The following is a 16,646-nucleotide window of genomic DNA, read 5'->3' as shown; positions in this document are numbered from 1 at the left end:
CATGGAATCATTATCACTAAAGCCGATCACTCAAAAATCACATGAGATTCCCTAGTATTGTATCATCAAACAACAGCGCTATCAATGAACAAAATAATTTACTGCTCTTGACATGGTGAGAGCTTGGTTTCTGCTATCACAAATTATCATATCATTATTGACTCACTGACTCAGGGGAATCAACAGGGTAGTTCTGATTATATAACTGAAGTCCCTACCTCGATCAGAACCATTGGACATTGCACCACCCCATCTCACTTTCTACATGTAACCCCTCAATTACCTCATCCTCTCAATCAAGGTCATAGCAACATTCTCTACTCTCTCAATCTCCAATTATGTTTGGAACAACCAGTCACAATTCCTCTGTCCTATCCATCTCGTTCTCACAACCTGCTGCAAGCAAAAAACTCACAGACTGCAATGTGTCTAATTCGTTGCCACATTCCTCTTCCTCTGACCCACTGTTGCAGCCCACTCTGGCAGCCATGAATCTTGTTCTATCATCCCTCATAAAATTATATGAAATGGTGGATGGCAAGTTAAATAAACAAACTATTCTCCTGAATACTACAGCACACCGGCAAATCGGAGAAGTAGGGAATAAAAGCACACTAGCAAGACGGTGCATATTCAGGAATGTGAATCTGCTGCATGTCTTGCAATTAATTCAAATAGTGAGCCTACAATTTGAATGGCGAGCGCTCCTGCACATCTTGTGAGTTATGGGTTTGCCCCTAATCACTTCAACCCCACACGACATCCTGTGCGCATCACAGGGAACATACCACTGATCATAGGCAAGGATACATTGAAACTGACTCCACGAATCACCCTTAGTGCTGGTGCTACTAAAACTACAATTCCTTCTGAGCCTATTACAGAAGCTCCTGATAACAAATTAAAGGTAGTGAACAAAACCTACTGGGACATCCCTTATAAAATCTGCACAACAAGACTCAAAAAAGAAGAGCACAAACATGAAATCTCTTCCGCTGACTGACCATGCAGCATCTAAGCAGTTCATCAAAAATGTGTCCAAACCAAAAACCTGCTTAACAAATGTAACTAGAGCAATTACTAAAACCTATTCAAACATTGCTAGATTTAATGATGGTAAGGAAAGCACTACGTGAAATGGAAAAAAAAACATAATTGCTCACTAGATGATCTATTGGACAAAATAGAAAACCAAAAAGTAGAAACTGCAAAGAAAGTCTTAACTCAAGAAGGGCGCCTAAAGATCAGTGAACACAATGTATCAGATAAGGAATGCCTTACTGTAGAAGAAATAAGCATTGCAATTGAGAAATCTGTGCATGTTTTTTTTCAAAAACATCTTCCAATCAGGAAGCTAATTAATACACCAATATCTCTGACAACATCTTGGAACAATCAAACACTATCAGAGCCCCGGTCAGTTGAACAGCCAATCAAAGGCAACATTGCTATAGACATACCGATTGGAAATACAAAAATAAACATTGGACATAAATCCAGTTCACTTTCTCATGAGTTCATCATTCAATGCAGGCCTGAATCATTTTCCACCTACGACCTTAATAGGACTTGCATTTTGAACATCTTTAGTGTTGTCCCACGTCTAGAGGACTTATCCTCCTCTGATATCAATCAGGTGGAGTTTCTCTATGATCCTGATCTCACTGCAGCCAGGCTGTGGATTCAATCTGGCATAGTGCTTACCATGATATGGCAGGCCAGACAGTCATTATTTAATCTTGGCTTCACTCTCACTAATGAAACAATGAAACTGAAAGAACTAGACCGAAAATGCATATTAAACATCCGTCAAACCATGATAACATCTCGAGGCTGACAAACTTTAAAGTAACATGTATGCAAAATATTGCACAAGGTGAATTACAAAATGTCTATAGATCAGTTATCCACCATGATCAAAAGTGACTTCAGATGGGATGCTAGCAATTTCAGGACCAACACAGTCAGATTTTCAAACTAGTCAGCTGGAGCAGCAGGGGGCATAATCATTTTTTAATTTCAATTGCGCATGCTCTTGTAAAGTACACGAAACGTGGTTAGTCCAAACTCCCGTATGGAATAACTTCACCATTCTAACCATACCAGCCATACTTCAACACAAGGGAGAGCAATGGCTGGACTTTGTGTAGCCACTAAAATCTCTACAGGGTGTAAATTGGAAAAATGGGAAGAACCAAGCAAGTATGTCCAGCTAATAAAGATCTCTCTATTGGTGCTAATGTGATTGCACTAATGAACGTTTAATGGAATCATTGCAGCATCCCATCTGAAGACTTTTTCAGAGATTTAGAATTCTCACTTGATTTATTTACCACAGATCTAACAATAACAACTATTTTCTTGTGGGGACTTAAACATACATTGCATGGCCAATAAAGGGAAATGTGGCGTGGCACTGTCCTATAAATGGATGCCCTTAATGGCGGATAGACAACTCTTAATGCTCAATGCAGCCATTGAGGGTGACATCCCACCAAAGCCTTCTTGGTACAGGCACAAACAGCAAGCCATAATAGATTATATTTACTCTGACTAACCTACCCACTCTCCGTGAGTGCCCTCCCTACCATCAGGATCCACGAGGCCATAGCCATTACAAGATGGCGGCCCCCATTTTCCAAGCCGAAGCTGCCGTCGCCTCTTATGAATCTGCTCAGCCATAGGCTGCTACTACCTACACCTGCACCTATCGGTGACCGGAGGCGTGAGCCGGCCCACCCCCAGGAAGGCTCACACAGAAAGGCTAGTGCCATGCACGCCATCCGCCATGTGCCGGAAATGCTATTCAGCTCGCCTTCAATCTTCCTCTCAAGGTAAACATACCCACGTTTGACTCTCAAAGACTCGCATAAATTGCCAGACACATTAGCCCACGTGTGAATCGTTTTATCTTGCACACTCGCCAAATCTGAATGCACTAACCCTTGCCAGCAATATTTCAGCTGTAAACATTAGCTATCTATGTGCATCGGACCCCCCTACCACTAAATTATTAGCCTCTTCTCACCTCCTGCCACCCTCAACTGCTACTACTTGTCTGCCTCTAATACGATACCGCCCCCGCTTGTTTATCCATTTGCCTAAATGATATTGCCCTACTAAGCTGTGCACACAGAGTCGTGGCGTAATCTTAATGAACCTCGCAATACTTATGATTGTACCCAAACCCACCTATGATTCTGTAAATCTACCGTTTGTCTGCAAACACATCCTTTTCAGTAAATACCTGTACCAGCACTGCATTACCTATGTATACTGTTACGTTACTGTTGATATAATGACTTATCTAGAATTGCACTAGCCTCTAATATTGTTGCAATTTGGGTGTTGCTTGTTACCTTAACATTAGACTTGGCCCATCAGTATATACACATGTGATCCTGTACCCACGTTGTATTACCCTATTGCATTAATTGCTTTGCCCCTAGCTTGGGACACTGACGCCAGTCATAATTGCTGTACTCACTGTGGCCAGCCTGCATACCTGCTATCAGCAAGGCGTTTTACACAGATTAATTGCATCTGATTAAATGTATTGAGCGCCAGCCCACAGCAATGCCTGACACCCTCTAGTCATTAGTGTCTTAGGCATCCTGTGCTAAAATCGAATTTAGCTGTCAGCATGTTTAACGTCATCCATGGTTTTATATAACTTAATTGTACTAGTTCTAAATGATTTGCATACTAGCCTACTGCATTCCTAGTTGTACTGAATCTAGGCATACCCTGTTTGCACATGCATTTTAGCCATATTTTTGAACTTCGAATCTAGTATACCCTGTTTGCACATGCATTTTAGCCACACGCTGAACCCTAAATCTAGGTGAAAATGTTTGCTCATGCACTCTTACCATAGACCTAAACCTGCTTCTAGCGTGCATGCTCTAGCAATGAGTGCTTAGCTGCTAAACCTACACTAGCCACCACTATGTATCTTCCACTACTTTACACAGTTCTTCTTAGAACCATCCTCTACTTGACCACATCCTACAACATGAACCTAGCCCAACCACATAATCAGCCACTTCCTGGCAACGCACCCCCAGAGATAGCCAACATGCCCACAAAATTATGCAGCCTCCAACAGCGGAACTTCAGACTCCGCGCCAGACTCCCAAGAATCTAAGACCCTCTAGCCAACAGCCAACCTGCCAGTATTCACAATACGCACACTCTGCTTACCACCAACACCCCATCACACACACTCAACACTGGCCAACACCGACTACAACTCAACAGTTGAATCTTAAGCGATGCCCCCTCTGAATGCCAACACAAAACCCAACCACCCTCCAACCCACCATCCCCTTCTGGAATAAAAGGCGCCCTAGTAAACGCCCGCGCCATGGTAGCCCATGCCACCGAAATGGCGGACACAATCCTAAATGAGAAATTGGACTTCTTGGCCATCACGGAATCCTGGCTCCATCCCGCAGCAGGACCAGCCATTATGCTAGCCACCCCTGACAACTACACTCTTATACGCATGGATCGTACCACATCTAGAGGTGGCGGCCTGGCTATAATAGTCAAAAACAACCTAACCCTTAGACTCTCCTCACAAAATCAACTCATGTGAATCCCTCACAGCTAAACTCACTATTGCTCATAATCAAAGCATTATCATCCACCTGATATATCGCCCACCAGGCCCTATAGGCGCTTTCGAGGAAGACATCACAAACCTTTTATCTGATAATCTAAAAAACTCCACCCAAAGCCTCATCCTAGGCGACTTCAACCTTGGATTTAACGACCCATTTGACCCCAATGCCTTACTAATCAGCAACTCCTTGGAGGAACTAGGATTCTCCCAAAAGATCACAGCTCCCACACATATCAAAGGAAGAACCCTTGATTGGATTGCTGAATACAACTGCCCAATCACTATCACATCCATCATGCCGCAGCTATGGTCCGACCACCACATGGTATCATTTACCTTCTAAGCTACCACACCTACGAACAACAGTACCCTAGCCCCCACCGCACCCACTAGAAATAAAAAAAAATATCACCCTTGAAAATCTCATCCCCCTTATCGTCCCTACCTTAAATTCAATCTCAGATCAGTCTGACCCAGCCTCTATGGTAGAAACCTACAATGACGTGATGCTCGCCTCTCTGGACATTATCGCACCACTAAATATTAGGAAGAGCAAACCCCGCCAACACCTAAATACATGGTTCACACCCCTATTGAAACACATCAGACAAAAGAAACAAATAAGTGAAAAAACCTGGAGACTAGACCCCTCGGATACTAACAAAAACAACCTTCAGAAAATAGCCTCCCTATACAAAAAAGAAATCATTTTAGCGAAACAAACTTCCTACAACATGCGTATCACACAAGCCAAATCCAACACAAAAGAACTGTTCGCCATCCTGAAGGAAGTAGAATCCCCCACCCAAGTTCCCAATTCCTGCCTTAAGGATAAGAACTGGTGCACAGGCATCCAAAACGCCTTGGCCAACAAGATATCCTTGCTTCAAGAAAAGATTAACAACAAAAAATTGTCTATAACTGCCCTAAACACTGCGAACAGAGGCCCCTTATCCAAGGCCACCACAAACCCACCATCACCGACTCGGAAACCACTGGATACCCCCCTTCCACTTTCACAAAGTCTCCACCAAAGAAGTCGAGAAAGTCATCCTCACCCTCAAACCTTCCAATTGCCAAGGTGACCCTTGTCCAGCCCAAATTATAAAATACGCCGCCCGCAAACTTTCGCCTTTTATTACTAAACTCATAAATGCCTCCTTCACATCAGGCACCATACCCAGCAACTTGAAACATTCTTGGGTCCTACCCCTCCTCGAAAAACAAACCTTGGACCCTTCCATTCCAACCAACTACCGTCCTATAACTACAGTGCCGTTCCTTTTGAAAATCCTAGATAAAGTGGCCTACCAACAAATTCAACACCACCTGGAACTAAACCACCTCCTAGGAGTCCGACAGTCCGGTTTCAGACCACAACATGGCACCGAGACGGCACTCCTAGACCTTAAAGCACAAATAGACTTACTAAGAGATAATGGGACAACCTCACTCTTACTACTACTGGACCTGTCTGCCGCATTCGATTTGGTAGACCATACAATACTATGCAATCATCTGGTCACGGCAGCCTACTTCTCCCAGGAAGCTGTCGCACGGATCCAGTCCTTCCTGGATAACAGGACAATGTGAGTCTTCTCCCCCCTAGCAGCTGCTGACCCTGCACCCATTACCTGTGGCGTACCCCAAGGATCCTGTGTATCGCCCACCCTCTATAATATCCTGCCTAACTCTTCTTGAGGGAAGTCTGACTGCTCAGCCACAGCTACCAAGGGAATTTGTGTGGTACAGTCTGCTACCAAGTGGGTTTACTGCCAAACAACTGTAGTCCTAAATCTTTTGCAGTGGTCCCAGAGGGAACTGCACAGGTTTCCGCCTACCAACTTGGCACCCGGAACCATGACCATTCAAGATGCGGCCTTCTCTCCCGCATGATCATCCAAATAACAGACTACACAGGACTTCAGAAATCCTGGCAGGAGATCCTGAAGATTAGTGAACAGAGTGAACGGATGCTTGACGACGCATGATTTTTGCCCCTTCAGGAAACGGTGTTCCTGACCCCCTGTTAATTCTTTAACAGCCCTGTGTTTTGGATGCCAGTCAGCCCGGGCCTGTTCCCTTCTATTGACACACGTGCCTCATAGTATGTGACTGTACACGGCAGAACGTCCTGCAAGCAATGTTCATATGCAGGGCAAATGAAAATAAAACAATGACAGAGTGAGCACACAGATGAGCACTTGATACACTCTCAGCTTACTTGCTGAACACTGCAGCAGCGAAGGCTAGATCCTGAGGCTTGGGACCACCCTGGTGGAGATGTTAACCATCACAGTATACAGTGCAAACCCTACGCCATGCCCATAAGTAGTGAGGGGGTCCTCAAAAGAAGCAAGCCCTCTGATATGCCCTGGGATCACTTGGGAGGCATCAGAGGACGCAGCAGACCCTACACCAACAACCTTCCTCTTCTGGGGTGGTGGCCCCGTGGCATGTGGTACAGTGGTGATATGAGAAGGTGTGTGCTAAAGACCCCCTGTCCACGTAAAGGACCGACAGTCGTGGTACGGCAGGAAGACTCCTCGGTACTCCAAGATAAAATTAGTGAGACTGACTATAAACAGATCCACGCAGCAAATACACCCTTATGTGAGGCATGGAATGGCTCCTATAGTTCTAGGTGAATGGGCAGTGCCCAGGGCTCACTAGGGTAGAGCTACACCGAATTCCAGAAGTAAGGGTAGAGTCCTGCACTAGGCTTCCCTGACACAGCACCCTCCACCGGACGAGGTTAGAGCAGTAGACCCCTGTCTTTCAGAGTGTGTGCCCACTGCAAGCCCACCTGAGTGCATCATCCAGGGACCTGCTGCCCCCATGCTAAGGGAAGAACATTTTGCTCATACTACTGAAGACAACACCCCGCCCCCGCTGGAAGAACTCCCACTCCTAAAGATGGTTTGGATCACTGAGACATTAACGTTCCCTCTATAGGCAGCTATGTGTCTGGAGGTGACAACGGGAAGATAAAAGGGACCGCACAGAAAGGCTCCACTGTGCTTTGTCTCTCAACAAAATGGCCTGCTTTGATGAGGGTCTGCAACAACCACATGCACGAGATGGATACCTCACCCCAAGGAGGTTAAGCTGACCCACTGGGTTAAGAACAAGTTTTGTATGCCACTTCCACCTGTGAGACGGTGATATTGTGCCCAAGGACAAAACTGAGACACTACTATTGAGGCATGCCCATCACAACGTTGTGATCTGGTAGAGGGTTGGACCCCTGTTGGACAGGGCGTGTGCCCTCCTCAAACCCCTCGCACCTGCCAATAATAAGACCGTTTCTCCCTGAACAAGAGCTGGACATAATCAGGATCATAGCGAACCCACTCTCACGTCCATTGTCGATATGTACTTGGCATTGAAGAGTGCCTGCACCGGCAAGACATTGAGCTCTTCAAGGGCAGTAACACAACTGTATGCTTTATCATTTGCCGTTTGTCCTGGCCCCTCTTGTCATACAAAAGATTTGACCCCCATGCCAGGAGCACTTGCCTGCCCCTCCTTATTGAAGAGCCTGATGCTATCACGCAGGATCCTAACACACCAAACTGAGCATCACATCTTGAAGGACCCCAGGCTGGTGCACATGGACATCAGAAAGTAGCTTGCACCTTACAATTTATCCCCCCATAGTGCCAACCACGGTCCCCCCCGGACTACTACACTACAATGGCATCCTCTGGGCTCGAAGCGGCCGCAACCAAGGCAGATGTGGCCGACCTACTGAATGAAATGAAGAGTATGAAAGCTGACATAGGGGGAAATGTGGATAAGATAACTCAGAGAATAGACAAGATGGAGGAGAGACTGGAAGAGTTGGAGAACAATCAAACCTCCCTCTCCATGCTCGGAACTGAAATGGACCAGATAATCGCAGATAAGGAGACCAGAGAGGAGGAATTCCAGTTGAAGGTCGACAACTTGGAAAACCGTGAAAGACGGAATACCCTGCATATTTTTGGCATATCGGAAAGAGAGGGAGAGACCAAACTTGCCCTACAGAGAACCCTGCACGCACTAATGAAACTTCTTTTTGAGGATGACTATATAGTTGAACCCGAATTTGACCGCATTCATAGGGCGGGGGGGGCATCTGGAGGCCCGATGACAGTATTGGCTTGGTTTCACAACTATGCAGACAAGGCAAGGGTCCTTGAGAAAGCTTGGAAGACCCCACAGATTACCTTTGGAACAGCAAATCTGTCGATTTATCAGGACTTGTTTTTGCTTACATTGGCAATGAGAAGAAAATACCTCCCACTCACAAAATGGTTAAAAGAAAAGGGCATGCGATACCGTTGGGGCTACCCCTTTTCACTCACATTTGAATGGGAGGGGATCACGATCAGGCTGAAATGATATGATATGATATGATATGGTATTTGTAACGCGCCTATACACAGGTGTTTCAAGGCGCGACGAGGCAGGGAGGGAGGGAAAACAAGGGGAAGACAGACAAACGATCCTACTAGGCCAAGTGTCATTCAGATCGCGCAAGTGCAGAGGTAGGGGGAAAAGGAGAAAGTGCAGGGGGAGGAGGTGGGGGGGAAAGTGCAGTACAAGGTAAGTAGTGTAATAAATATTAAATAATAAATAATATATAAAAAGGGCCAGCTAGTGGCAAGTACGAGGTAAGTGCAGAGCAAGTGCTGGGAAGTGCAGGGAAGGGGGCTGTAGGGATACAGTGACAGTCCCACAGTGCAGGGGGAGCCAGGGAGGCAGTGCAAGTGGAGAGTGGCTGGGTCCTGGACCGAGGTCGCTGAGAGTGGCCGAGATGCAAGTTTAGTGCAGAATTCAGTGGGGAGTTAAGCAGGTTTAGCAGGGGAGAGGGAGAGAGAAGGCAGAAGCGAAGAGGAAGGTTTTGAGGTGCTTCCGGAACCGGAGATGGTTCTCCTCAAGTTTCAGGGAGGCAGGAAGGCTGTTCCAGAGGGAGGCCCCTGCTGCGGAGAGAGATCTACCCCCAGCTCGTTGCTTAGAGAAGCGGCTGACCATGAGGGAGTTGGAGACGGATGAGCGAAGGGCTCGTGAAGGAAGATATTTAGGAAGAGAGAGTTGAAGGTATTTAGGCCCCAGGCCCCAGAAGGCCTTGTGGACAATGCAGAGGGTTTTGAACTTAATCCTCGCAGCCACTGGGAGCCAGTGAAGAGATTTCTCAGAAATCTGAGAAAGACATCCGCACCGGTATAACAGACCTAGTAGGGGACCAAGACGAGGGAGCTGACCCAGCCGGTAGAAGAGAGGAGGATAGAGGATGGTGACTCAAGGGAACGAGGAGGAGGAAGATAGCATGATCTCGGAGTTTAGGAGGATAAATGGCTCCCCAGACATGGAGCATTGAGATGTGGCCAGTGGACATTGATGCTGCCAGTGAGTGAAACAGGTTTGAGGGCCCGTTCAGTCAGCTTGAACTGAAGGCTCATATATGTAGGGCACTGAAGAACATGGAACAGTTGATCTTAGCCGCAGAATAGCAGACGGCTGGACGAATAATCACGTCTGCATCACAGTAATGAGAGGGGGTGCAGGGGGCTCATTGTTGTTTGAGGTGTTATGTTGTGGGACTGTGAGTTGCACGGTCCCAACTGGTGGTCGGAGACTACCTGGGTGAAGATAACCTGGCCAGATTGGACGCCACATGGGGAGAGTAGGAGGGGGATGGGGGCTGGGGAGAGGGTGGGACTGATACAGGAATTCTTGCAAGTAAATGTAACTTCATATTTTCTACTTTGAGAACTGGATTGCCGAGCCCTTCATATAGGAAAGCAATAAATTCCCCTACCAAGAGGTTGCTGACATCCTGCAAATTCAGGAGGGCTAACTTGGATGTCATCTTCCTTCAGGCAATCAAATATAAGCGAGGGGAGGAATGCAGGGTTCTCTACTCTAAGATGGGGCAAGAATATTGGGTCTCTGGTCCCCTTCGGAAAGCAGGTGTGGGTATTCTAGTGAAGAAAGGTCTCAATTTCAAAGTCACCAAGGTTTGGTCAGATGTAGAAGGAATGGCCATTGTATTGGTGGGTAGAATGCACCACCCTGACTCTTGCTACCTTGTACGCCCCCAACACTCGGGAATCCCACTTTCTTCAGCACATGATCCCCAAGATAATGCTTGAGGCGGTGGGAGAGGTCATACTTGATGGAGATTTCAATATGTGGGCAGACCCCACACTCGATAGACAAGCAGGCAACCCAGAGGCAGATGAACCTCCCGACAGGGGACGTGCCGAAGTGGCTAAGATGATGGACCTATATAGACTAAGAGACATATGGCACCACCTCCACCCCAAACAACCAGGTTCCACCTTCTATTCAGCCCCACACACCACGTTCACCAGGAAAGATTATATATATCTTGCTGCTGGTGTATATGAAGCCGCAGCGACTGCAGAGATTATTCCGATCTCCACCCAATTGAGTCTCCTCGCACTAAACTCGAAGTGGCGCTGCAACGAATCACTGTGGAAGGACCCTGTCTTTCGTGAGCAGATGGCTGATGAAATTACAGAATACTTTTAAAAAAATGACACGGTGATGTCTCCAAACCCATGGTATGGGAGGCTGGGAAGGCCACATGGAGGGGCATACTAATAAAAGAGGGAGCTGACAAGAAAAGGGAGAGGACCCTAATAGAAAACAGATTGAGGCGCAAAATAGCACAATTAGATTGTGCTGCACAGGGCAATGGAGAAAGGAGGAGGGAGAAAATTGCTGAAACTACCCAAAAAGGGAAGAATTACGCAGGTTAGAAGTGGATGTGACCGTAAGCAAGCTTCCATTCCTCAAACAAAAACATTATGAGAAGGGTGACAAGGATGAATCACTCCTAGCAGCTCGATTACGGGGGCAGAGAGTAGAGAGGTGGGTTACGGCTATTGACAGAGACAGTGGTACCCATTCTGGACATGCTAAGGTCTTTGTGGACTTCTATGAACAGCTCTATAAATCCGAGACCATACGAGGGGAAGTAGATATACATCTCAATATGGAAGGGATATAGATGCCGAAACTCTCCCGAGATAAGATTGAATCTTTAGAATCCCCTATATCCGCTGAAGAGGTTGAGAGGGCAATTAAGAGGTTACCAACGGGAAATATGCCTGGGAACGACAGATACAACGCTGGTCTTTTACAAGACTTTTTTGAAGCCCCTTCTCCCTTTCATGGTCGAGCTATTTAATACCATATTGCAGACTGGAATAGCCCCTGACTCATTCTCACAGGCACTGATCTCTGTGATCCCAATGGAGGGTAAAGATCCCAAACAATGTGGATCTTACCGCCCTATCTCCCTCCTTAATATAGACGCGAAAATGTACACCTGATTATTGGACGCCAGGCTCGAGGCCCATATGCCCCTCCTGATACACCCTGACCAAGTCGGGTTCATCCTGGGACGATAAGGCGCTGACACAATATGTAAAACCCTCCACTTAATATACGAGTCAAAGAAGATGTCAGACGCCCCCTCACTATTGTCCATTGATGCTGAGAAAGCATTTGACAGGGTAGAGTGGGGCTTTCTGGAAGCGGTACTACACAAGGTGGGATTAGGCCCTGTATTTAGAAAAGGGGTCCGGGCAGTATACATATCACCCCAGGTGTCCGTCATGGTCAATTTGGAGTACTCGAGATGGATCTGCCTTGAAAGGTGTACAAGACAAGGCTGCCCCCTCTCGTGATATTGATTTCTCTTTCTTTGGAGCCCGTAGCCCAAACACTCAGGGCTGATAGTCAGGTAGAGTGTTTACCGGTTGGTGGGAAAGAATACAAACTAGCCCTCTAGGCAGATGATATCTTGTTATATGTCCGAAACCCTATTACCTCAATACCTAGAGCAATACAATTAATGGAAGCATATGGAAAGTTATCGGAATTTAAAATTAACAGGGCTAAATCCATTCTCTTTCCATTGCATGAGCCCACCCCTGAATCTGTAGAACAACTCTCTCGGCTGGGCCTGGTGATGGGGGGTTCGTTCATACGCTATTTGGGAATCAACTTGATGAAAAATATAGAGGACATGTATGAAGCCAACTTCCCCCATATCCTTGCGTCCTTCTTTACAGACCTAGTGAGATGGCAGCCACTCACGATCTCTTGGATGGGGTGGCTTAATGCCATCAAAATAGTGTTCCTTCCACGGTTTTTATACAACTTTCAAGTCCTCTTTCTGAGAATCCCAGACACCTTTTTTTAAAAAAAAGTAAAGGCAGCCATGACGCGCTTCTCATGGCAGGGGAAGAAAGCCTGAATACCTTATGACATACTCATAATGCCCAAAGACAAGGGTGGGGTAGGCCTCCCAGACCTTAGGTTATACTATCAGGCAGCCCAATTATGGGTTTTGATCCCCCATCTAAGAGGCAGGAAGAATTTGCAATGGGTCCATTTGGATGACTACAATCTAGCTCCTGCCACGGTTGGCTGTGGGTACTGAGGGCCCAACTTCTGAAAAGACTCCGGAATCACCACATACTACATACACTCTTGGATATAAGGAGGGAGGGAGTTGATATGATGGGCGTTATCATGTGGCCGTCCCCACTAAGTCATATATGGGCCCCTGGAGTGCGTGAAGAGATTCCCAATCACCCGAGATATCAGTCCTGGTTTGATGCGGGTTTGGAGAGGCTAGGACAGTTGTGGAAAGGAGGTACCTTTCTTACTATCCCCGAACTAGAGGAAGCACTGCAGATAGGCTCGATCCCAGTATTCCTCTACTTGCCACTTAAGGGTGTTCTCCCGAGAGAAGAATGCCAAACGAAAATACAAAGAGAGCGCACACCCTTTGAAAAACTGCTTGATACCACGACTGACACCAAGGATCTGATTTCGAGCATGTATACGACACTGTTGGATAATGGAAGGAGATTGTCTTCCAAACTCAAATGAAGATGGGAACTTGATCTAGGTCGAGAGTTAAACAAACGCACATGGGGAAATATATGTAGAGGGCCCTCACAGGTCTCAATTGTGGCACAATACAAGCTCCACGCCATTAAACTATTACACAGATGGCAATACAACCCGTATAGACTGTCCAAAATGTACCAGGTAGTCCGTCCTCTGTGCTGGCGTTTATGTGGAGAAAGGGCCGATTATTGGCACATGTGGTGGACATGCCCCCAGGTCCAGGTATATTGGAATGAGGTCCTAGGCTGGATCAAGCAGATTGATGGGGTCCACCGAGATGTTGGCCTAATAGAGAGTGATGATGATGTGATGAAAGTAAGCAGTATCCTCTTCCTCTTGTTGCTCGCCACACGTGCATGCTTAGTGATCAGGTGGAAGGCAGAACAACCTCTGTCTGAGAAAGATTGGATTGATTGGCCACGAACATAAACAACATTGAAAGAATCACAACAGATTTACATGAAATTACTACCCAGCATGAGACTTTGTGGATTTACTTTGCTAATGTGTATATTTCTAATCATTCATGGAGCCCAGCACAAGTGAATGACGAGGAAAACAGTGGATAATGTCACGCCCTCAGACCGCCAAGATGTACGTGCCCGAGCATTCTGAACGTGAATTTATTTATAACACTGAGTTGTTTTGTCTGGACTCGTTGACTGGACTAACCATACGAAGGATTTGCAATCGATCTGAATTTGCCTGTACGATAAAGTGAATCCATGAAGCAATAATCCTGTTTTGGGGGAGGGGGCAGCAGGGTGGGGTATATTCATATTAAAATGTTGGTTATGTAACTATATGGGAGAGGTGGGAGGGAAGGCTCTTGAGTAGCCCGCTATTGATTAGCTGGCAACATGTAAGATGTATGTTTTCTTAGTTCAAACTTAATAAAAACACATTTGAAACAAAAAAAAGTAACATCTGCCACAGCTCCATCGTGTACTACATTCACCAACAATCATTCAATGGTGTCTAGCGCCTTAAAAATGAAAAAGAGACCCCAGCGCACTGTACTGACCAGACCAAGGTCAAGGGGAACTAATCCACCCCTGGATGAGCCTCTCGTTCAGGTCGGCTAAACATTCTGGACAGCCCATCAGCATTGCTATGTTGGATAGGTATCTGTTCAATGCTGAAGTCAAACCCTTGCAGGCTTATGGACAACCTGAGCAACTTCAGATTCTCTCCCTTTGTGATCATGAGCCACTTTAAGGGCTTATGGTCAGTTTGCACAGTGAATTGGGTCACATAGAGGTATGACCTCAGCTTCTTCAGGGACCACACAACAGAGAAACATTATTTCTCTACTGTGGACCACATGAGCTCGCTGTCCTTAAGATGGCGACTGATTAAATCAATAGGGTATTCCTTGCCTTTCTCATCTATCTGTGATAGTACAGCATCTATCCCAGCTATCCCAGTGTTGGAGTAACCTGTCTGTACTATATAAGGTCTTTTGTGGTCAGGGGCTCTATTTTAAGCCATTGAATGCCTTCCCACGATCGTCAGACCAAGAGACCTATTGGGGTGTCTTTGGAGTTATGAGAGCAGCCAGAGGGGCAGCTATGGCACCATAATCTCCCATACAATTTCTGTAATACCGAGTGAGACCTTAAAAGGCTCTCACTTGAGTTTGTGTGGCCAGTCTCATACTGTGTGTACTTTACTGGGTAGTGGCCGAATCCTCCCTCAACCTACTTCATGCCCAAGGTAGACGACTGAACCTTGAGCAATCAGGCACTTACTGGCCTTTATGGTCAAGAGAACCTTCTGAAGAGCCTGAAACACAATTCTGAGGTGCTTCACATGATCCTCCCAGGTGGCACTGAAAACCTATATATCATCCAGATAAGCAAGGCAGAATTCACCCAGCCCATTAAGGACATGATTCACAAGTCTCTGAAAAGTGCAAGGTGCATTATTCAATCCAAATGGCATTTCCCTGAACAGGTAAAGGCTTTCTGTGTTTGAGAATGCTGTAAGTATGGTAGAAGGAGATCCCATGTTCTCCTCTGGGGCTCTTCCAGAGCCCCAATCATGCTTTTCAGGGTTCTGAAGAACCTCTCAACTAAGCCATGTGTTTGTGGATGATATGCTGAGCAAAAATCCTATAAGTAACCCCACACTCCATCCACATGGATTGAATGTACTTGGACATAAGGTTGCTGCCCCTATCAGACACAACTTCTTTAGGGAAGCCACCCCTAGTGAATATCCTAAGCAAAGCTTTAGCAACTGACTTGGCACTGTCTTTAATATAAGGCTCAGGATATCTGGTGGCATGGTTGACCAGCACCAAGATTAACCTATTGCCTGAGGATGTCTGAGGGTCAAGGGGACCAACACGGTCAACCCCTACACTCTTAAATGGTACCCCCACAACTGGGAGTTGTACCAATGGAGCCTGCAGTTATGTGCCACTTTTCCCTTATAACTGGCATGCGGCACAACTCCTACATTGACTTTCTACCTGGAACCCTATCTTCGGCCAGCAGAAGTGCATGGCTAACCTTTGCATGGTTCTCTTGATTGCAAGGTGATGAGCAAGGGGGACTTAATGCACCAGGTGCAAGAGAAATGGTCTTATATGAAGGGGAACCACCAACCTCCTATGGTCTCCTTCTGTAGACTCTGTGGGCTCACTGTACCGGAGTCCAGCTTCCCAATAAATCCTGTGCTTCCCAGAAGGTTCATCCTCAAGCTGGGGGCAGGCCTGTCTCCTTAAGCCTTCCGAAGATGGGCACGCATGTTGGCCCTTACTAAGCTCAGCCCTATCAGGACCACCTTCAACCACCAACCTTTGGAGTTCAAGATGGTCATTTGGATTGAGAATTTCAGGCAATACCTCTTCCTCATCAGGTTCAGGTGTTTGGACAACTACCTCCACCTTAGTGGTAGGTGATCTAGGGGCAATGTTTTCTTTTCCTTAGCCTTGGGTTTCCCCTTTGGCTTTGAATTTGCCTTGGTCTTGGCTAAGGCAGGCCATGTGTGTGACCTTGTGCATGGTCTCTCTGCTGTGTCACCCACAAGACCTACATCTCTGAGATGATTCTTCGGCATGACCTTACCTGGC

This window comes from Ambystoma mexicanum, chromosome 1p (assembly GCF_040938575.1).
Source record: "Ambystoma mexicanum isolate Mex_15411 chromosome 1p, UKY_AmexF1_1, whole genome shotgun sequence".
NCBI lineage: Eukaryota > Metazoa > Chordata > Amphibia > Caudata > Ambystomatidae > Ambystoma > Ambystoma mexicanum.
The sequence above is the reverse complement of the archived record's forward strand: the minus strand, read 5'-3'. Positions refer to the sequence as shown.